Below are 22356 nucleotides of genomic sequence, written 5' to 3' on the forward strand. Positions count from 1 at the left end.
GCGAGTATCAGCCGACCCTGTGCCCTAGCTACCCTGGTGCTGGTCTCTCTGCCTCATCTTAAAAGCCACATTAGTTCAAAGAATCTGAGCTTCCTGCAGGAAGATTAGAAAGGGCAAGGCCCTATGCACCTCTAGGATAGTTTCAGGCCTGGGAAGACCAGTTTCAGAGAAAAAGCTAAATTACAATATTCCTCCCAAAATGTAGTAACCCTTTCAAATGTTCTCAAGTCAGCAACTGCTGAAAACTGGGGTCATGTTTTTCTCGTTCTGTAATATTCTTATATATTTTGTCAGAAGTTTTGGTTTAGGATATTGTTTGTTAGTCTGGAGTTTGGGGATTTGTTTAGTTTTGATTAAAACACACAGCAATACTCACATTAAAATATAGTTAGCTGAACGTTCAGTTCCCCAGGCAAGAGTGTTGGTATTGCATATTCATCTGTGCTGAAGCCAATTCCTTTCTGAATCACATTCAAAATAAATATATGTGTTTTTTTTTTCCTGATCCAAACTGTCAATACATTTTCCTAAAATTCTTCCCTGGGGAGAACCTCGTTATGTGCCCCAGCTCAAAGGTGACATTAGTGCAGAGTCTGAGCCTCCTGCAGCAAGCCCAGGAAGAGCAAAGCAAGTTCAGACCTGGGAAGAAAAGCTACATTACAAACACTCCTCCCCAAAAGTAGTAGCATTTAGAAACTTCCCCAATTCATTAATTATTGAAAACTGGGGCAATGTTTTCTAGTTCTGCAACCTTCTTATTTGTTTTCACAGATCTTTTCGTTTAGGAAATTGTTAATCTGGAGTTTGGGGATTTTGTTTGTTTGTTTTTGATGTTGCTGTTTTTCTTATATTTTACAACTTTGATTTTGCCTCTCTACCAAATTCAAGTGGATGTCATGTCTTCGTAATCTAGAAGCTTTTCAAAAGTAAGAGATACGCTTCCTGCTCACATACTCCCCCTACCACCACCTAGAGTAGTATTTCTCAACTTGTAGGTCATGACCCCTTAGGCAAACATCTATCTCAAATAACATTTACATTGCAATTCATAACAGTAGCAAAATTACAGTCATAAAGTTGCAAGGGATAATAATTTTATGGTTGGGGGACATCACAACGTGAGGAAGTGTACTAAACGGTCCCAGCATTAGGAAGGCTGAGCACCACTGTCCTAGAGCCTTAGAATGACCACAGCTACACTCATTCTCAATCAGTGTGTGATAAATACATATACAGATGATGCATAAGGGCAGCTAGTGTCCAATTGAAGTGATTTGTGTTAGTTTAAATTTTTTTCTTTTTCTTAAAATTTTTATTTTAACTCCTTTTTGATACCAGTTATTCTCCACTTTAAATCTCTTGATGTTACACTAGCTGATATAAGGCCCCCAACACAGCAGAGGACAGCCAAGTCTGCCATTAGTGAGAGAAGATGCATCTAATCCTGGAGAGACTTGAGGCCCCGGGGAGTAGGGAGGTCTGGTGGGGTGGGCGGGGGTGGGGGTGGGGGTGGGGTTGGGGGTATATACTCTTGGAGATGGGGTTGGGGTTGGGGTTGGGGGAAGGAGGAATGGGATAAGGAACAGTTGGAGGGAAGACCAGGAGCGGGATGTCGACTGGACTGTAAAGAAAGATTAAAGAATGCTAATAAACAAACAAATCTTTTGCTGTGCGCATAACCCAAAGAGAGTAAACTACAAATTTCATTGGTGGCTAGCTTCTTTTTAAAGATTCAATGTTCCTTACTTGATTGTATTTATCTATTCCTTGAGAGTTTCATACATGTATAAAATATATTTTGATCATACTTATCCCCAACTCCTCTAGCTCCAACCTCTCTCAGAAGCACCAGCTTCATTACTATCCCGCCCCTTCTAACCAACAGAGCCCAATCAGGGAGCTTTATTCCTATCCCGCCCCTTCTAACCCACTGAGTCCAATCAGGGAGCTTTATTCCTATCCCGCCCCTTTTAACTCACTGAGTCCAATCAGGGAGCTTAGCTTCATTCCTATCCTGCTCCTTCTAACCCACGGAGTCTCAGTCAGTGTCGCAGGTGTGTGAAGAACCACCCACTGAGCTTTCTGTTCTAGCAGCCATCATCTGCCCGTGGCACTCAGCGAGGGGTGGGATCTCCTGAGCGCCCTCTACTGCACGCTGGAATGTTGACTGGCTGGGTCTTGTGCACATCCTGTGCAGGCAGCCATAGCTGCTGTGATTTCATGAGCATAACAGCTCTGTCACTCCTAGAAGACACTATCTCACTGGGATGTAGTCTTTCCCCATATCACCACAATGCTCCTGAGCATGCTTTATGGGCTGTGGAATCTCAATGCTCTGAGATAAACAACAGAAAATGTGTCACTCATAACTGCAAAGGACAACGTGCTTCCTCCTGATGCTCTACAGAGGCTGCACTCGAGACAGTAAGCCAGAGCTAATGGAGGCAGAAGACTGTGGCAGGTTAGATGGAGTTAGATTTCCTAAACTCTTGTGAGTTTCTCATTCTACGTTTAATTTTTTTTTAATCTTTTAAATTTTATTTCCTTGTTCAAACTTTATATTGTTTCTTTGTCTAGATTTTTTCATTTTTTATTAGATATTTTCTTCATTTACATTTCAAATGCTATCCCAAAAGTCCCCTATACCCTCCCGCCCACCCCAAGCCCTGCTCATTCTACGTTTATTAATACACATTTCTTGGTCCCAAGTACAGGTCTGTTCTTAATAGCCTAGTATCCCGGCTGTGGGATGATTAGGGCTGGTTCTTCGAGGCCCAGAATGAGAGCCTGTGGAAAGTTGGACTTAGTTAGCTGCCTGTAAGAGGGAATTCCAGAGCAACCATACTGGCAGCTTGCCTAGATCCGACCCCCTACCCTCACCCTCCCAACCCCTACCTGCTCCTCATGGCCCCCATCCCCTGCCAACAGAAGAAGATCGACTTCTCCTCCCCTTCAGAGAACTCAACTCTTTGGCTGACCTGGCCAACCAAGCCCTGCAGATCTCTGCAAATAGCATCCAGTTCACAGAACTCAGGTGAGAATCCAAAATAAAGAGACAAAAAAGAAAAGAAAAAGAACAAAGAGGCTTTTCTGAGTCAAAACTCAGAAGAGGGAACAGACCCACCCAAACCTCATGGCAACCTAACAGAGTCCGAGACTGGGCCCGGGAATTCTGGGAAGGAAAAGTACAGTATCTCATTAAAGCGATCATGATTCCATCTCTCCTCAGCATGGCTTGAGGTGAGCCTGCCTTTCTAGGGAAGTCCCACTCTCTGGGGTGGAGATCTTTTAGCCTGCTGATTGCCTGCCCCAACTGGATTAACTCTTTGTTTTGGGAGGCTTGTAATGTTAGGGCTCTACCTGGCCAGAGATTCTATTGTCTTGAGCAGAAGGAGTTTTCTTTAATGATCCTGCAGTTTTGCTGTATCAGGCAGGAGCCAGGCTAAGCCTCACGTTCACCCACAGAAGGCACAGTTACATATCACTCAGTTGGTTGTAACCTCTTGTTTCCCTCAAATGTTTATTCTTCAATACCAATAGCATCCACTTTGTGTTCCAAGTTTTATTTCAGTCAAATAAACTACATTTTTAATCATCAATCTGTTATATTTATTTATGTGTTATTTATTTATTTATTTATTTATTTATTTATTTATTTATTTATTTGACACAATGTAGGCCTAGCCTAAAACTTGCTTTGTAGACTAGGCTGACTCAGACTCAAAGAGATCTACTTGCCTCTATCTCCTCAGGCCTAGGATTACAGATGTGCATCACCACTCTTGGCGAAGAATGTGTTTTATACATTCATATATGACATGAAATATCTGATATTATTATAGATTCTATTACAGACTCAGAATCTCAGTGTTAATGAAAAATTGTTTGTTGTGTGAATTCTGTTTTTTTTTTTTTTAGCCAACTGCACTATTATGTTAAAAAACATGTATTTGTGCTAAATTCAGAAACCTTCAGAACAGAAAGGCACTTGAAGTCCTGCATGGTGCATGCAAACCTAATAATAGCCTCCAAGAAATCTGCTGGAGTTCACCAATCAAAATAGCTGTCTATCAAGGCGTGTAAACATTAAACACCCACATCTGCACCAAGTTAGAGTAACTGAACTACAGACGTTTATAAGGAAGTTGGTGTTAAACTTCATTGTGTCAGCCTCTCAACTTTCAGACTCCTCAGTCTGAATGCAAATGGGAGCTCCATTTAGATCTAAAGACAGCACTGATTTGATCTTATGGCTTTAGAAAGGCTAGAGGTTTAAAGGAACTATTTTGGCAATCAACTTAAGTGCCAAAAATAACATGAACACATACACACACTTTACCATATCCCTGACACCTTAGAAATGGAAGGGGCAACATTAAAAAGTCAGAATAGAAGTATAATGTGACTCTATTGGCTCCTGTTCAGGGCCAGTTCAGGAGTGTATGATCTACTTAGTCACACAAGGTCCCCAGGCTAGGAAGGCTCCAAACTTGGTTTCTTGCTCTGTTTTCTTCTTGACATCTTAATAACTGAACAGGAGACCAAATATTTTTGTGTTTGCACTGATATCTGAAAATTAGGTAGCCAGGTGTGTTCTTAAGGACCTTTCATGGGCAAGAGGAATTCCCAGGGAATGTCAGTCATCTTTCCTTTGAGAAAAGTCAACAGAGCAGGATCTCACTTCCAATTATTTCTTTTTTCCCTCTGAGGCAGGGCAGAAACATGAGGGCAGAGGGGGGAGTGGTCTTTAAAGACTGGCATATTTGAAAATCTCAACCAGTATTCTATCAGGCAGTTTAAATGGTCCTTGTCATTCTTTGATTGTCTCACCCACTTCCTGCCTAATCCCAGATTAAATGCTACCATTTTCAGCCTAGTGACTTCCAGTCCTTACTCTACCCTAACCGTGCCTATTTCCATTAAAATGTTTGTTTTCATGTGTGTGTGTGTGTGTGAGTGATTATTTTTAATTACCTAAGGCTTACTAAAGCTTAGGGATAATATTATTATTAAAGCAGTCTTCCTGGTGCAGGAAAGAAGCTCTCAGCACATCACCATTAATCCAGACTGAATTGGTTTTAAAAGAAAGAGAAAAGAGATTTGTAAAGGGCAAGAGCTCACCTTGGCAGATCCTCACCGTGGGGACAAAGCCTGATGTTTGGCAGAGGTGTCTGCAAAGAAACACAAAATGAAATTGCCCTCAACAACAAAATCCCTCTAATGACTAATTTTCTTTTAGCTTTGTCCATCCACACAGCCTTCTATCCTATGAACTGTATATTGGATTTTCTGTTCGTTGTTAAGACAGGATGTCTGCTATCCTAGGCCAGTCTCCAACTCACTACATAGTTGAGGAACTGCTAATCCTCCTGTCTCTATCTCTTGCAATACCACCCACACCTCTTGGGTTGTCTTAGTCATTTCAAACTACTATAATAAAATGTCATTACTTGGGTAGTTTATGAATTACAGAAACTTATCTCTCACAGTTCTTGAGTCTGGACAGTTCAAGATCCAAGTGCGAACAGAATTTTTATCTAGTGACAGCTGGTGTTCTGATTTGTAGATAGTGACTTCACAGTGGATCCATGAATAGGGGAATGGGCAAGTTAGCAGTTGAGGCCATCTTTTATAAGGACACTAATCCCATTCTGGAAGGCTTAGTTCTCACATCTAATCGGTCCACAAAGCCTCATTTCTAGTTCCAGCACACAGACATGGTTTCAGCACCTGATTGGAGGAGATATTTTAACCATGGAAGTATGAGATCCTCGGGCTTTTGTCCATAGATCTACAAAAATCCTACTCAGTTATGAAGAAGACCGAGATCCCAGACTCCTTCAGAGATGGAGAGAACACACAGAAGTATATGGAGTCTTCAGCAATAGGTTCTTACAGTCAATTTCTAGGAGTCAACCAAGGGCAATGGTAATAGCTCACATTGTTTTGGTTGGCTTTTGAATTCCCCTGACCAGCAATTTAAAGGGAAGCTCACCATGCCTGGTACTGCAGGTTTTGTTAGTCTGTGGCTCTCCTGCTGTGGGTGGATTTTTGCAATGATTGAAAATAACCAGATCTCCTTCCTTGTACTTGGACACAGTTCCTTATATCTTCTGCCTCACTTCTTTGAGAGGTGATTTGACAGTTCATTTGCTGAATTTGGTTCTAGCCATTAATGGTCAAGAACATATGTATCTATAAATCTCATGAGTCATGAGAATTGGTCTGATTTTGACACTGAGAAGAAGAAAGAGGGAGTAGAAACAATGTGTGCAAAAGACTGAAATCATCTCCCATTCACAAATCAGAAATGCTTCCACATTTTTGGTGGAGTAAGACTCATGATACTAGCCTCTATTAACAAGACTTCTCTGGTTCAAATAAGCATGGAATTAAAATATCTGGGTTGGACTCTCTCACTACCTGTTTAGTAGTGGATTTAAATAAGTTACTTAACTCCTGGTCCTATGCTTCTGCTTTTGTAAGACTGAAATAATTCTTCATAGTTGTTTACATGAGAAAATGAATGTAAAGTAATTCTCAGCAACTCCACTCAAATCAAAATGACTGCTCATGCAGAATTCAAGAGCATGTTCTCAGGGAATGTCACAGTGGAAGAGAACACTAGATGTGACTGCACTTTGTTTAGCAGAGAGAGTGTGCCAGGTCGGTGATCTTGCCATCCATACTTCGGACATGTTATTTCCCCAGTGAACTTGTGAATGGAAATTTCTGTTGTCTTTTTTTTTAAAAAATTAGGTAATTTCCTCAATTACATTTCCAATGCTATCCAAAAAGTCCCCAATAAACTCCCCCCCCCCCAGTCCCCCACCCACCCACCCCCACCCCGTGGCCCTGGCATTCCCCTGTACTGGGGCATATAAAGTTGGCAAGTCCAATGGGCCTCTCTTTCCAGTGATGGCCTACTAGGCCATCTTTTGATATAAATGCAGCTAGAGACAAGAGCTCTGGGGTACTGGTTAGTTCATAATAATGATCCACCTATGGGGTTGCAGTTCCCTTTAGCTCCTTGGGTACTTTCTCTAGCTCCTCCATTGGGGGCCCTGTGATCCATCCAATAGCTGACTGTGAGCATCCACTTCTGTGTTTGCTAGGCCCCGGCATTGTCTCACAAGAGACAGCTATATCTGGGTCCTCTCAGCAAAATCTTGCTAGTGTATGCAATGGTGTCAGCGTTTGGAAGCTGATTATGGTATGGATCCCTGGATATGGCAGTCTTTGGATGGTCCATCCTTTCTTCACAGCTCCAAACTTTATCTCTGTAACTCTTTCCATGGGTGTTTTGTTCCCAATTCCAAGAAGGGGCACAGTGGCCACACTTTGGTCTTCATTCTTCTTGAGTTTCATGCGTTTAACAAATTGTATCTTATATCTTGGGTATCCTAAGTTTTTGGGCTAATATCCACTTATCAGTGAGTACATATTGTGTGAGTTCCTTTGTGAATATGTTACCTCACTCAAAATCACTCCAGATCCATCCATTTGCCTAGGAATTTCATAAATTCATTCCTTTTAATAGCTGAGTAGTACTCCATTGTGTAAATGTACCACATTTTCTGTATCCATTCCTCTGTTGAGGGGCATCTGGGTTCTTTCCAGCTTCTGGCTATTATAAATAAGGCTGCTATGAACATAGTGGAGCATGTGTCCTTCTTACCGGTTGGAACATCCTCTGGATATATGCCCAGGAGAGGTATTGCTGGATCCTCTGGTAGTATTATGTCCAATTTTCTGAGGAACCGCCAAACTGATTTCCAGAGTGGTTGTACCAGCTTGCAATCCCACCAACAATAAAGGAGTGTTCCTCTTTCTCCACATCCTCGCCAGCATCTGCTGTCACCTGAATTTTTGATCTTAGCCATTCTGACTGGTGTGAGGTGGAATCTCAGGGTTGTTTTGATTTGCATTTCCCTGATGATTAAGGATGTTGAACATTTTTTCAGGTGCTTCTCAGTCATTCGGTATTCCTCAGGTGAGAATTCTTTGTTCAGTTCTGAGCCCCATTTTTTAACGGGGTTATTTGATTTTCTGGAGTCCACCTTCTTGAGTTCCTTATATATATTGGATATTAGTCCCCTATCTGATTTAGGATAGGTAAAGATCCTTTCCCAATCTGTTGGTGGTCTTTTTGTCTTATTGACGGTGTCTTTTACCTTGCAGAAGCTTTGCAACTTTATGAGGTCCCATTTATCAATTCTCGATCTTACAGTGCAAGCCTTTGCTGTTCTATTCAGGAATTTTTCCCCTGTACCCATATCTTCGAGGCGTTTCCCTACTTTCTCCTCTATAAGTTTCAGTGTCTCTGGTTTTATGTGGAGTTCCTTAATCCACTTAGATTTGACCTTGGTACAAGGAGATAGGAATGGATCAATTCGCATTCTTCTACATGATAACTGCCAGTTGTGCCAGCACCATTTGTTGAAAATGCTGTCTTTTTTCCACTGGATGGTTTTTGCTCCCTTGTCAAAGATCAAGTGACCATAGGTATGTGGGTTGATCTCAGGGTCTTCAATTCTGTTCCATTGGTCTACTTGTCTGTCGTTATACCAGTACCATGCAGTTTTTATCACAATTGCTCTGTAGTGTAGTACAGCTTTAGGTCAGGCATGGTGATTCCTCCAGAGGTTCTTTTATCCTTGAGAAGAGTTTTTGCTATCCTAGGTTTTTTGTTGTTCCAGATGAATTTGCAGATTTCCCTTTCCAATTCGTTGAAGAATTGAGTTGGAATTTTGATGGGGATTGCATTGAATCTGTAGATTGCTTTTGGCAAGATAGCCATTTTTACAATGTTGATCCTGCCAATCCATGAGCATGGGAGGTTTTTCCATCTTCTGAGATCTTCTTTAATTTCTTTCTTCAGGGACTGGAAGTTCTTGTCATACAGATCTTTCACTTCCTTAGTTAGAGTCACGCCAAGGTATTTTATATTGTTTGTGACTATTGAGAAGGGTGTTGTTTCCCTAATTTCCTTCTCTGCTTGTTTATCCTTTGTGTACAGAAAGGCCATTGACTTGCTTGAGTTAATTTTATATCCAGCTACTTTACCAAAGCTATTTATCAGGCTTAGGAGTTCTCTGGTGGAATTTTTAGGGTTACTTATGTATACTATCATATCATCTGCAAAAAGCGATATTTTGACTTCTTCTTTTCCGATTTGTATCCCCTTGATCTCCTTTTGTTGTCTAATTGCTCTGGCTAGGACTTCAAGTACAATGTTGAATAGGTAGGGAGAGAGTGGGCAGCCTTGTCTAGTCCCTGATTTTAGTGGGATTGCTTCCAGCTTCTCACCATTTACTTTGAGGTTGGCTACTGGTTTGCTGTATATTGCTTTTATCATGGTTAGGTATGGGCCTTGAATTCCTGATCTTTCCAAGACTTTTATCATGAATGGGTGTTGGATTTTGTCAAATGCTTTTTCAGCATCTAACGAGATGATCATGTGGTTTTTGTCTTTGAGTTTGTTTATATAATGGATTACATTGATGGATTTTCGTATATTGAACCATCCTTGCATCCCTGGGATGAATCCTACTTGGTCAGGATGGATGATTGTTTTGATGTGTTCTTGAATTCGGTTAGCGAGAAATTTATTGAGGATTTTTGCATCAATATTCATAAGGGAAATTGGTCTGAAGTTCTCTATTTTTGTTGGGTCTTTATGTGGTTTAGGTATCAGAGTAATTGTGGCTTCATAGAATGAGTTGGGTAGGGTACCTTCTGATTCTATTTTGTGGAATAGTTTGTGAAGAACTGGGATTAGTTCTTCTTTGAAGGTTTGATAGAACTCTGCACTAAACCCATCTGGTCCTGGGCTTTTCTTGGTTGGGAGACTATTAATGACTGCTTCTATTTCTTTAGGGGATATGGGACTGTTTAGATCATTAACCTGATCTTGATTTAACTTTGGTACCTGGGATCTGTCTAGAAACTTGTCCATTTCATCCAGGATCTCCAGTTTTGTTGAGTATAGCCTTTTGTAGAATGATCTGATGGTGTTTTGGATTTCTTCAGGGTCTGTTGTTATGTCTCCCTTTTCATTTCTGATTTTGTTAATTAGAGTACTTTCCCTATGCCCTCTAGTGAGTCTGGCTAAGGGTTTATCTATCTTGTTGATTTTCTCAAAGAACCAGCTCCTCGATTGGTTGATTCTTTGAATTGTTCTTCCTGTTTCCACTTGGTTGATTTCAGCCCTGAGTTTGATTATTTCTTGCCGTCTACTCCTCTTGGGTGAATTTGCTTCCTTTCGTTCTAGAGCTTTTAAGTGTGTTGTCAAGCTGCTAATGTGTGCTCTCTCTAGTTTCTTTTTGGAGGCACTCAGAGCTATGAGTTTTCCTCTTAGAAATGCTTTCAGTGTGTCCCATAAGTTTGGGTATGTTGTGGCTTCATTTTCATTAAACTCCAGAAAGTCCTTAATTTCTTTCTTTATTCCTTCCTTGACCAAGGTATCATTGAGAAGAGTGTTGTTTAGTTTCCACGTGTGTGTTGGCTTTCTATTATTTATTTTGTTATTGAAGATCAGTCTTAGTCCATGGTGATCTGATAGGGTGCATGGGACAATTTCAATATTTTTGTATATATTGAGGCTTGTTTTGTGACCAATTATGTGGTCAATTTTGGAGAAGGTACCGTGAGGTGCTGAGAAGAAGGTATATCCTTTCGTTTTAGGATAGAATGTTCTGTAGATATCTGTCAGATCCATTTGTTTCATAACCTCTGTTAGTTTCACTGTGTCCCTGTTTAGTTTCTGTTTCCATGATCTGTCCATTGGTGAAAGTGGTGTGTTGAAGTCTCCCACTATTATTGTGTGAGGTGCAATGTGTGCTTTGAGCTTTACTAAAGTATCTTTAATGAATGAGGCTGCCCTTGTATTTGGCGCATAGATATTCAGAATTGATAGTTCCTCTTGGAGGATTTTACCTTTGATGAGAATGAAGTGCCCTTCCTTGTCTTTTTTGTTAACTTTGGGTTGGGAGTCAATCTTGTCAGATATTATAATGGCTACTCCAGCTTGTTTCTTCCTACCATTTGCTTGGAAAATTGTTTTCCAGCCTTTCATTCTGAGGTAGTGTCTATCTTTTTCTCTGAGATGAGTTTCCTGTAAGCAGCAAAATGTTGGGTCCTGTTTGTGTAGCCAGCCTGTTAGTCTATGTCTTTTTATTGGGGAGTTGAGTCCATTGATATTAAGAGATATTAAGGAGAAGTAATTGTTGCTTCCTTTTATTTTTGTTGTTAGAGTTGGTGTTCTGTTTTTGTGGCTGTCTTCTTTTAGGTTTGTTGAGGGATTACCTTCTTGCTTTTTCTAGGACGTGGTTTCCGTCCTTGTATTGGTTTTTTTCTGTTATTATCCTTTGAAGTGCTGGATTCGTGGAAAGATAATGTGTGAATTTGGTTTTATCGTGGAATACTTTGGTTTCTCCATCTATGGTAATTGAGAGTTTGGCTGGGTATAGTAGCCTGGGCTCTCTTAGTTTCTGCATAACATCTGTCCAGGCCCTTCTGGCTTTCATAGTCTCTGGTGAAAAATCCGGTGTAATTCTGATAGGCTTGCCTTTATTTGTTACTTGACCTTTTTCCCTTACTGCTTTTAGTATTCTATCTTTATTTAGTGCATTTGTTGTTCTGATTATTATGTGTCGGAAGGAATTTCTTTTCTGGTCCAGTCTATTTGGAGTTCTGTAAGCTTCTTGTATGTTCATGGGCATCTCTTTCTTTAGGTTTGGGAAGTTTTCTTCTATAATTTTGTTGAATATATTTGCTGGTCCTTTGAGTTGAAAATCTTCATTCTCATCTACTCCTATTATCCGTAGGTTTGGTCTTCTCATTTTGTCCTGGATTTCCTGGATATTTTGAGTTAAGATCTTTTTGGATTTTGTATTTTCTTTAATTGTCGTGCCGATGTTCTCTATGGAGTCTTCTGCACCTGAGATTCTCTCTTCCATCTCTTGTATTCTGTTGCTGATGCTCGTATCTATGGTTCCAGATTTCTTTCCTAGTGTTTCTATCTCCAGTGTTGCCTCAATTTGGGTTTTCTTCATTGTTTCTACTTCCCTTTTTAGGTCTTGGATGGTTTGATTCAATTCCATCACCTGTTTGTCTGGTTTTCCTGCAATTCTTTAATGGATTTTTGTGCTTCCTCTTTAATGTCTTCTACCTGTTTAGCAGTGTTCTCCTGCAATTCTTTAAGGGATTTTTGTGCTTCCTCTTTAATGTCTTCTACCTGTTTACCAGTGTTCTTTTGTATTTCTTTAAGTGTGTTATTAAAGTCCTTCTTGATGTCCTCTACCATCACCGTGAGATATGCTTTTAGAACCGGGTCTAGCTTTTCCGGTGTGTTGGGGTGCCCTGGACTGGGCGAAGTCGGAGTGCTGCGTTCTGATGATGGTGAGTGGTCTTGGTTTCTGTTAGTAAGATTCTTATGCTTACCTTTTGCCATCTGGTAATCTCTGGGTTAGTTGTTATTGTTGTCACTGTTTAAATATTGGAGCAGACTCTGTGTTCCACTCACCAGAAGTCTCAAAATCCTGTGGCAGGTGACATGGGTAGCTGGTGGGTGTCAGCAGACCCTGCGCTCTAGCTACCCAGATGCTGGTCAGACCCGAAGAGGCTTGTGGCCCTACTCAGGCCAGTTTTCTGCTTCCCTAACTAATGCAGTCTCAGGTCCCGCGCGCAATTGGATTGGAGCAGAAGCTGTGTTCCACTCACCAGAAGTCTTAAGATCCTGTGGTGGGTGTTGTGGGTAGCTGGCGAGTGTCAGCTGACCCTGCGCCTTAACTACCCCGGTGCTGGTCTGACCGGAAGAGCGAAATTTCTGTTCTCATTAATGTGTGTTTGTGTGCAGGTGGGTGTGTTTAGAGAGATTCATCGTCATGGAAACTGAGAAGTTCCATGATCTGCCATCCTGAGCAAGATGGAGACTTAAGAAATCTGGTTGTGTGACTTAAAGGCCTGAAAACAGGAGAATGACAGTATGGAGTTCCCATAGGACAGAAGAAAGGGAGACAAGAGGGAGGAGGGAGGGATGGAGGGAGAGAGATAGAGAGAGGGAGAGGAAGAGGGAGAGGGAGAGGGAGAGAGGGAGAGGGAGAGGAAGATGAATACTTTTAGGCTCTCAGTGAATTAAATGGAGAATTGGGGAAGGCCGCCTGTTTTACTCAATCCATTAATTCAAATGTTAGTCTCTTCCAGCAATAGGACACACCCAGAAATAATGCTAAATCAAATATCCTGGGCCCTGTTAAGTTGACACATACTATTAAGCATCAGAGGAATTTTTGGACTGATCTATTACAAGTGGGGAAACTGACTCAGAAAGAGTAAGTATAATTGGTGTGTCCTGTACGGGCTGTGAATATTGCCACTGAAGTCAGAGGCCTTGGCTTAAATCCCAGCTCTGCAGAAGTCCCCAAATGTCTCTAAGCCTCAGTTTCCTTGTGCATGAAAGAATAACAAGGGTATTGAATTACCCAGAGTTCTGAGGGAAAACAGATGGCACAGGGCAATTGAGGAGGACTCACAAGCTCTGGGCAGGAACAAGGGAAAATATGAGAAATGGTACAGCACATGGAATCGGATCAGGATGGAAAGGTCTAGCACCTGTGGGGCGCTGCTACCAACCTAGGTCTGAAGAGCTAGGAAGAGAGTTGCCATGGGAACATCGTGACACTACAGCTGATAATATCTGTAGCCATAATTGTAGGGGCAGCCAGGGAACTGGTCATACCCAGATAAATGAACATAGCCAATGTCAACTGAGAGCAAGAAGGGAGGGTGACAAGAGATTCAACACCCTAACCTTACTCTTCTCCTGACTTCAGACCTGCCATTGGCTCAGTTGGAGACTAGAGAGCAAGGAAGCCAAGTGCTGTGCACCCATGACACACACAGGGTGGACAGGAGAAGATAGCCATTGTGGATGCTGTGACAGTCAGGGTTCTTCAGAGAAGCAGAATCAACAGCAACATGTGGAGGAAGAGAGTCAAATACACAAAGGCAGAGTGGGAAATATTCCATTTATTTTTAAAGAAATTAAACATGATTGGGGGAACCTTTGAGTCAGAAGGAGCAAAATTCAGTCAGGCAAATATATACGCAGAACACTCATATATTAAATAAATAAAAATTAAAACAAAACAAAACAAAACCATGCAAAGAGCCCAGTCTACCAGAAACCAGGCTTTCTGTGTCTGTGTCTCCCATTTCTTTATTACTTCACTATTCCAGGAAGGTCCATCCTTGGCACCATGTATGGACACAGCAATATAACTTCACAGAAGTCTGTTCTGGTGTTGGTCCAAACATTTAGGCAGCATAGCTTAGCAAAGTTGGCTTATAGTTTTAATCATGACAGATATCTACTCCACATTCCTAGGATGGGTATTGATTCTATGTATCTTGGACTGAGTATTCTGCAGATAGCTAAAAGAAAATAAATATAATGTTGCCTGTGTTAATAAGTATCCAGTAAATGTTAACATTATTTTATTGTGCCCAAGAGCAGTAAGCCACAAGTTCCTATTACTTTATAATGAGTTAACTTCTAACATTCACTCTTTTCCCATCTACATCTTTATGTGACAAGGCTTTATAAGGACACATTAGGTTGATACTGTGATAACTAAATGACTTACTGCTGAGGGAAAAGGAGGAAGTCCGCTCTAGGCGTCTGACTGTGAGATCCCTACTTATTGGACTGGGGAACAGTGGCTGATGCACTTCTCAGCTGGGTGTTGGGTAAATTACTGCAGGACTAAGAGGTGTATTAAAAAATATTCCCTTTCCCTGTGTGTGATGGTTTGTATATCCTTGGACCAGGGAGTGGCACCACCTGAAGGTGTGGCCTTGTTGGAATAGGTGTGACCTGGTTGGAATGGGTGTGTCACTGTGGGTGTGGGTATAAGATCCTCACCCTCGTTGCCTGGAAGTCAGTCTTTCACTAGCAGCCTTTGGATGAAGACACAGAACTCTCAGCTCTGCCTGTGCCATGCCTGCCTGGATACTGCCATGCTCCCACCTTGATGATAATGGACTGAACCTCTGAAGCTGTAAGCCAGCCCCAATTAAATGTTGTTTTTATAAGACTTGCCTTGGTCATGGTGTCTGTTCACAGCAGTAAAACCCTAACTAAGACACCTGTGCAAATGCAATTGTTTATTAAAATGTCAAACCAAATTAAATGGTATCTTATTTACTAGGGAGGCTTCCCACAACTTTTATTGTGTTGCTATACCTTGTAAATTTGTTGGTGGGATTTTACATACTACTTCCTTAATTTATGTGTCCCTCCACACATGTGTGAATGTCTTCAAGGCTAGGATTGCAAAGGAGAAATCTTGGGGGACTTTAGTCCTAGGGCCACCCTGAGCATTGCTCTAAGAATACTGCTGCTTGGTTCTCTTCTTTTCTGTCCTTCCTTTCCAATAGGAAGAGAGTCTTGGGAAATCAGAGACTCAAGTTCAAGAAGGACCAGCTATATAATTTCCAGGACTCAGTCCAAAATGAAGTGTGTGTGTGTGCGTGTGTGTAATCCTGGGAAGCTTTTTAAATCTCTCCCCTTCTTCCTTCTGAAACTTCTCATAAGAAGTCCAAAATCATGGGTTCTCACAGCTGCCCCTACCCACTCTCAAGGCTTCTAATGAGTCCAGCGCAAAGAGTGAGGGAGATATCCTAATGCTTTGGGCTGTTACCAACACTGTGACTGTTTTAAATCTCTTCTCTGTGTCTTCTGGCTCTGTCCTTTGGCCATAAGGAGCAACCGGAAGCTGTCAATTCTGAGACATAAGTGGGATCAAAAGTTCTTAGGCCCTCTTACTTGTAGAGTAAGCTGTGATGTGATCAGGACTACTCCTGGAAGGGACACAGATTTCCTGTATGCTAACATCTCTGCCTTCCTCAGGTCTTCACCCCCTCTAGAGTCACATTTAGTGCAAATATTTGCCCCGACCTGCAGGGATAATCAGAGGGGACCTAGGGCAGGGGAGAGTGGGAGGGACAAGAAACACGAAGAATGAGAGCAAGTCAATTAGACTGATGAAGCTCTGAAAAACTTTATTCAGGAGTGGAATATAAACATAAGCAAGAAGAGGTTTCAAGGGAGGGTGGAAGAGCCCAGAGTCTCTTCGAAGGCCAGGTGACAATCTTCAGCTTCTGGAACCAGCGGTCACAGTGTCTTCTCTACGTACAAACATTCTTACTGTTATGACCATGAATGTTCTCTCAGGATTGTTTATACAAGCTAGAAATTTTCCACAAGGCCATGGCTGAGGCCCTGGCTCCCGGCAAATATTGACCTCGTGTCCAAGAGTAGCACTTCTCTATGAATGCTTCTCGACTTAATGTCTCCCACTTATGCTTGGAGTTTTAAACAATATTTTCAAAATGTTGCTTTGAGTTGTGTGTGTATGTGTGTTTTCTTTTACTTGTTTGTTTGTTTTGGTGTTGGTTGGTTTTCTGCTTTGACATGGAATGGGAAATTGCTTCACCCTTTTAACACTTATCATCAAACATTACCTGTCTTGTAATTGGTTCAGCCTTTCTACAACTGAAATTCAGAATTGGAGTGTTCAATCAAGCAGTTCCTGAGGGTTGATTCTCAGCATCTCTTCCTAAATCCTAAATCCTTGTGTGTAAGCTGCCTGCGGCCACACTAACTGGGTTCCTGAGTGGGAGGCCGGAGCTGTATGGAAGGAAATGGTGAGGGAAATAATGGAGGGCAAGACATGTTTCTGTTCAAGCCCCACCCCCCAAGTTTACTGAGAGTCCATGCTTATAAAGAGCCCATTCCCCGCCAGCCCATAGGCGATTTACAGGGTGTGTCTCCGGAACGTCTCAAGGACCTTTCAGCAGGAAGCAGAGTCCTGGAGAAGAGCAAATAGAGCCATCAAGGTCAGAAGGCTCTACCCTAGGTAATCTTCTTAGTGGCAGCAAGGTCAAAGTCTGGGCCAGTCTGCTTCAAGGCTGAGGGAGGCTACACTTGTGTGTCCTTGGGCAGCTTGGATGGGCATAGTCACCTAGCAACCCCAGTAAACATCAGGAATCTGGGCTCCTTGACTGGAGAAGAGTCTATTGAGCATTTACAGTGCACCACTGCTTGATTTTAGGCTCTGCTGATAATTCTGCACAGGGGGCTCATGGCAGACTCTGTTCTCATGGCCCTAACATAGCTAATAATGTAATCATGAGAAAGAGAAAATCCCTAAGAGTTAATATTCAGAGAGAACCACACATGGGGCAACCATCTTGTGTTTCCTGACTCCATTCCTCTCCAGTCCCCATTTTCCTGAAACTGTTACCTGAGGTATATTTCTCATTTTGAGGCGAGAAGTTAACTTTTGCAGAATCATAAGAGAGTCTTACATTGAGACTTCTCATATAAGGCTGTATGAGTTTCATCTTTGTAAAAGATCAGGAAGGTCTTTAGGTTTCCTTCCTGGACACCTCAAGGGACTCGGATTCTATTAGAATGCTGGCCAAGAGCTTCATGTGCGGTGGGTGGTTAACTGATGGATCAGACACCGTAGGAAACTTAAGCAGGTAAGTTCCAGGGCTACTCAGTGCAACTAGGCTTTAAATCATTTAGTGATATATGAAGTAAACAAATATTATTGACGATGTTTAAAAACTTGATCTTGATCATGTTCTAATTATAAGAATTATAATCCCATGAATTCTTTTTTATTAGATAATTTTTTCATTATTTTTATGATTCATATTATTTATTCATAATTTTTCATTTACATTTCAAATGCTATCCCAAAAGTCCCCTATACCCTCCCCTCCGCTCCCCCCACCCACTCTTCTCCCCAACCCACCCACTCTCATTTCCTGGCCCTGGCATTCCCCTGTACTGGGACGTATAATCTTCACAAGACCAAGGTCCTCTCCTCCCAATGATAATCCAGTGAATTCTTATTCCAAAGTTTTATGTATTTAGTTTTATCTACCATATTAATTGCATTTATCCAGACAGATTTACTATCATAAGTCTCATACATATTTTTAAAACAATGGGTATGAACATATGCATGGATAGCTATGGTGTGTGTGGGGGGGAGGGTGTGGGGTGGATAGGTACATGTCATTACCGAATGTAGGTGGTGGTCAGAGGAAAACTTTGTAGGATAAGTCTAGGCAGAAGTGCTGGGATCATAGACACATGATACTGTTTTTAGCTTTACTTGGGTTCTGGAGACTAATTCAGGTCCTCACACTTGCATGACAACACGGCACACACTAAACCATTCTTCAACCCCCAAATGCAAAATATGACACTCTTTGTATTACATTGTCAGCTTCATTCTGGCCTTCCATTTCATTCACCAGACATATAATGAGCCCCTCTTGGTACTTGCCATGGGTTCTCCACAATGGGAGATGAATGTGCACACCAGTAACCATTTCTTCGGTCACTGGGCTGATGTCTTAGATTAGAACAGATGACATGTGTACCTAAACACAGATCCAAGGCAGGCAAGTGTGGCAGAGCCTGGCGAGGGATTGAAGTTTGAATGTGAAGTTGGAGAGGTTGTGCTTGGAATTGATATTTAGGTTGAGATCTGAATAACATCTGAAGATCAAAGGAAAGGCTGTCTGGGGAGCAGCCAGTCAGCATAGCTGAGGACCCCAGGAGGAAGTTTGACATTTTCAAAAACCAGAAAGTTGTCTAGGATATGGGCAGAACAGTATGTCTAGGGAGGGCCAAGAAGAAACAGTAGCCAGGCCATGGAGACTTCAGGCTAGACTAAGGAGTTTGGAATTCATTGTATGTATGATTAGAGGTTATCGGTTGGTTTTGATACAGGAAGTGATGTAATATCATTCATTTATTTGAAGGGTCCCTCTAGCTGCCTCTCTGAGAATAGAGAAGTGGGATGAAGGGATGGCATTTTAAAAAGATCAAAATACCTGTAAGGTGACTAGCTCAGACATTCAAAATTGTCATAAAATGTGGTGACCACAGGAGCTGGTATAGATACCACCATCACACCAGTTCATTTTTTAAAAACTGATGGAAATATGATGGCTTGTACTAAAGTTATAAAAGATTCCAGATACAACTTAGAGTGATACTACAAGGACTTGCTGATGCACTGATTGTAGAAGGTGAAGAATCAAGAAATCAAGGCTGAGCTCTTTGGCTTAAGCACCTGTATGGATGGTGACATTGAGAGTGTTAATCTAATAAGATGAGAAGTCTCCATGGAGAAAACATTTGTTTTTAGTCTTTTAAAAATCATTTTTTATTATTGTTGTCATTATTTATTTACTGTAATCCCAATAGCATCTCTGCTCCCTCTTTTTCTCCCCGGCCCACCTTACAAATCCATCCCACCATTACACTCTTCCCTTCTCCTCAGGGAATGGAAAGACCCCTCATGTACCACCCTGCTCTGGGACATCAATTTGAAGCAGAACTAAGCACATCCTCTCCCAGTGAGGCTGAACCAGGCAGTCTCACTAGGGGAAGGGGATCCAACGGCAGGGCACAGAGTCAGAGATGGCCTCCACTCCAATTATTGGGAGAACCACATGAAGATCAAGCTGCACATCTGCTACAAATGTGTAGGGGGCCTAGGTCCAGCTCCAGCATGCTCTTTGGTTGGTAGTTCAGTCCCCATGGGCAAAGGTTAGCTGATGCTAGGTTTTTTTTGTGGTGTTCTTGACACCTTGGGCTCACTCAATCCTATCCCCCACTCTCCAACAAGACCCCCTCCCCCCACCAGCTCAGTCTGATGCTTGGCTACTAGTCTCTGCATCTGTTTACATCCACTGCTAGATGAAGCCTCTCAGGAGACAGTTATGCTAGGCCTCTGTCTGCAAACATAACAGAGTATCATTAATAGCATCAAGGGTTGGCTCTCTCCCATGTGATCCTTCTCAAGTTGGGCCAGTCATTGCTTGGCCTTTCCATCAATCTCTGCTCCATTTTTATGTTTGCACATCTTGTAGGCAGCACAAAATTTGGGTCAAAGCTTTTATGGGTGGGTTGATGTCCCCCTTCCTCTAATGGAAGTCCTGCTTGACGATATGAGGTGGTTACTTCAGGCTCCATATCCCTAGCTGCTAGGAGTCACCTGCTTAGAGTTCCTGGAGCCTCTCCCTTCCCAGATCTCTGGGCAGTCCCAAAGATGCCCCCTCCCAATGATTTCTGGTCTCACTCCCAGCACTCTCCACACCCCTCCCCACACCTGATCCCCAACACCATTCTTTTTTTCACCTCCTCTTTCACACAGGGTCCTTCATCCATTCATCTCCAACATCTCCTTTATTTCACCTGAGTAAGATTCAAACATTCTCCCTTGGGTCCTACTTATTATTTAGTTCCTTTGGGTCTGTGGATTAAAACATGTTTATCCTGTACTTTATGACTAATACTCTCTTATAAGTGAATATATACCATGCATGTCTGTCTGGGGCTATATTCCCTCACTCAGGATGATATTTTCTAGTTGCTTCCATTTGCCTGTGTATCTGATGATGTCTTTGTTTTTAATAGATTAATAGTTTTAATAGTGTTCCACTGTGTAAATGAACCCATTTTCTTTAACCATTCTTCAGTTGAGGGACATGTAGGTTGTTTCCAGTTTCTGGCTATTGAGAATGAAGCATAGCTGAGTAGGTGTTGTGGTACAGTGGAGCATCTTTTGGATTTATGCCCAAGAGTAGTATAGCGGAGTCATGAGTTAAACTACTTCCATTTTTCTGGTGAGAAAGTACCAAATTGATTTCAGAAGTGGTTGTACAAATTTGCATTCCCAGCAGCAATGGAGGAGTGTTATCCTTGCTCCAACTCCTTGCCAGTATGTGTTGTTCCTTGAGTTTTTATTTTAGTCATTCTGACAGGTATAAGATGGAATCTCAGAGTCATTTTGATCTGTATTTCCCTAATAACTAAGGATGCTAAACATTTCTTTAAGAGCTGCTTGGCCACTCAAAGTTTCTCTGCTGAGAAATCTCTTTTTAGCTTTACCCTATTTTTTAATTGGGTTATTTGGTTTGTTAGTATTTAATTCCTTGAACTCTTTTTATATTTTGAATATTAGCCTCTATTGGATGTAGGGATGGTAAAGATCTCTCCTTCTGTATGCTGTTCCCCCCCCCCACTAAGTGTCCTTTGTCTTACAAAAGCTTTTCAGTTCATAAGGTCCTATTTATTAATTGTTGATCTTAGTCACTGAAATATTGGTGTTCTGTTTGGCAATTTGTTTCCTGTGACAAGGAAGTTCTCCACTTCCTTTCCTGTTAGGTTTAGTGTCCAGTTATATGTTGAGGTCTTTGATCCACTTGGACTTGAGTTTTGTGCAGGGTGATAGACATGGATCTATTTGCATTCTTCTATATGGAGACACCAAGTAACACCATTTGTTAAAGATGTTTTCTTTTTCCATTATATGGTTTGGCTTCTTTGTCACAAATCACATGTGCATAGGTGTGGGGGTTTATTTCTGAGTCTTTGATTCTATTCCATTGATCAACCTGTTTGTTTTTATGCCAATGCAATGCAGTTTTAATTACTATTGTTCTGTAGTGTAGCTTGAAATCAGGGATGGTGATATCTCCAGAAGTTCTTTTATTATACAGGATTGTTTTTAGCTATTCTGGATTTATTGTTTGTCCACATGAAATTGAGAATTGCTCTTTCCATGTCATTGAAGAACTGTGTTGGAATTTTGATGAGAATTGTATTGAATCTGTTGATTGCTTTGCTAGGATGGCCATTTTTACCACATTAATCCTACCAATCTTTCGATCTTCTGATAGTTTCTCAATTTCATTCTTCAACAACTTGAAGAGCTTTCATTTGCTTGGTTAGAATCACACCAAGATATTTTACATTACTTGTGACTATTGTGAAAGGTGTTGTTTCCCTGATTTCTCTCTCAGTCCATTTATCATTTGTATAAATAACAAAGGGCTAGTGTCTTTTAAAAAGATAATTCTGTATTCAGCCACTTTACTGAAGGTGTTTATCAGCTGCATGAGTTCTCTAATAAAATTTTGAGTTTAGATAACAGGGTGAGTGTGACCTCATACAATGTGTTTGGCAGTGTTCCTTCCATTACTATTTTTGCAGTAACTTGAGGAGTATTGGTATTAGCTCTTTGTTGAAAGTCTAGTAGAGTTCTACACTAAAACCATCTAGCCCTTGGTTTCTATTTTTTTGGGGGGGGGTGGCAGTTGGGAGAATTTTAGTTTATTTAAATAGTTTACCTGATTTTGTTTTTAACTTTGGTAAGTGTCATCTATCTAGAAAATCATCTATTTCAATAGATTTTCCAATGTTATTGAATACAGACTATTGAGGTAAGACCTAATGACTTAATTTTTCACTGTTGTTAC

Source organism: Mus caroli, unplaced genomic scaffold (genome assembly GCF_978045245.1).
Source record: "Mus caroli unplaced genomic scaffold, Mus_caroli_1 scaffold_4, whole genome shotgun sequence".
NCBI lineage: Eukaryota > Metazoa > Chordata > Mammalia > Rodentia > Muridae > Mus > Mus caroli.